Raw genomic sequence first — 1831 nt, forward strand, 5'->3', positions numbered from 1 at the left:
TCAAACCAGTACTTGGTTCTGGTGACTCATCCTGCCCTCCTAATACGCGAGGGGGCCGTGTTTTTTCGATTACTTTTTTCATTTATTATTTTATGTATATATTTTTTTGTATTTAATGTTTTTCATTTTCCCAAAAAAATATTAAAAATAAATAAAAAAAGTTATCGAAAAAACACGCCCCCCTCGCGTATTAGGAGGGCAGGGTGAGTCACCAGAACCAAGGACGGGTGTTTTTGATGAATCTAACATGTTAAAAATGGAGTTTGAAGTTATAATGGGTTTGTATAGGAAGGGGGAGTGTCTGATAAAATTAATATTAAATATCTAAATACTGAATCAAACAACTTAAAAACGGTCTGGGGGGCTCACAAAAGCCTGAGTAGACGATAAAATGACCCAAAGTTTTTTTTTAAGTGAAATATCCCTTTAATAAGTGACGGAAACGTCCCTTTTTCACATAGTCACTTTTTCCCCACACTATTTTTTCATCGAAGAACCTCAATTGTTTTTGTCAGTGCGCAGGTTTTTTCTGAATACATAGGACTATTGTGATGGCCTCTTGCACCTGGCCCACTCCTTGGTAATCCTTGAGTCAAGAGCTCAAACATTTCTATATTATATTTATAGACCTATTAAATAACACATTGTAATGTGTTGTGTTGTATTGTATGAATCTTCTGATGTCTAAGAGCCTCTGCTACTGTAGCAAGATAATGTATTTAAAGGGGTATTTCACTTTAAAACACTTCTGGGTCATTTAAACGTCTATTTGAGTTTTTGAGTGCAACCCAAGCCGTTTTTAAGCTTGATTCAATATTTAGATATTTGATATTCCTTTTATCAGACACGCTCCCCTCCTATATTAACCATGTCAGACTCATTGAAAGCACAAGTCCCTGGCTCCTGCTTCTGGTGACTAATATCGTCCTCCTAATGCATGAGGGGGCTCTGTTTTTTTAATTAATCTTTGTATTTATTAATTTCATGCTTTAATTGTATTGCATTTTTTCATTTAAAGAAAAAAGTAATTGAAAAAACACGGTCCACTCATACATTAGAAGGAATATCAGTCCCCAGAAGCAGGGACATGTGTTTTCAATGATTAACATGGAGTTTGAAGTTCAATTTGTTTAGCCTGGGGCGTGTCTGATCAAATTAATATCAAATATAAAAACTGTCTGGTGTGCACACAAAAGCCTGAGTAGATGTTAAAAATTAGTTAAAAGTTACTAATCATTCAAATACTAAATATATGTATCATTGAAGATATTGCTGTAAATCAGTGTCTTATGGAAACAACTAATTTTAAATCCTGTTCATACAGATAACATCTGTGGACTATACTGGAGCATCTTAATTATGGCAATTATACATTCTTTACCCATGATATATGAATCATTACTAAAAATGTAGTTTATTTTTTTCCCTCCAGTATTTACAACAAACACAAATATAAATTACGTTTACAAAAAAACATTTAAAGCTTATTTCACGGTCACAGGCTGTTACTGTAGTTCGTCTACCCTGTTCCCATTAATTAGACAGAACAATCATGACAGAACAGAAACAGAGCCAATAGCTGTACATCATGGGGTGTTGTGCAGCAGATTCCACACTGAATGGAACACTACATTGTCCACACAGTTGGATTCATACTGTAGAGATCAGACATGGCATGGACACCTTGGGTAACATGGACAAAACGTCTCAGTTTATGCCATTGTAAATATGTTATTTGCTGTTTCACGACTGTTATTCTCTTTGCATGTTGTGTCTTATTCTCATCCTTAATTGCATCTTTCTGTGTGACTTGTACTGTCCTGTACCTAGT

Source organism: Gymnoscopelus braueri (genome assembly GCF_963280865.1).
Source record: "Gymnoscopelus braueri genome assembly, chromosome: 1".
Classification (NCBI taxonomy): domain Eukaryota; kingdom Metazoa; phylum Chordata; class Actinopteri; order Myctophiformes; family Myctophidae; genus Gymnoscopelus; species Gymnoscopelus braueri.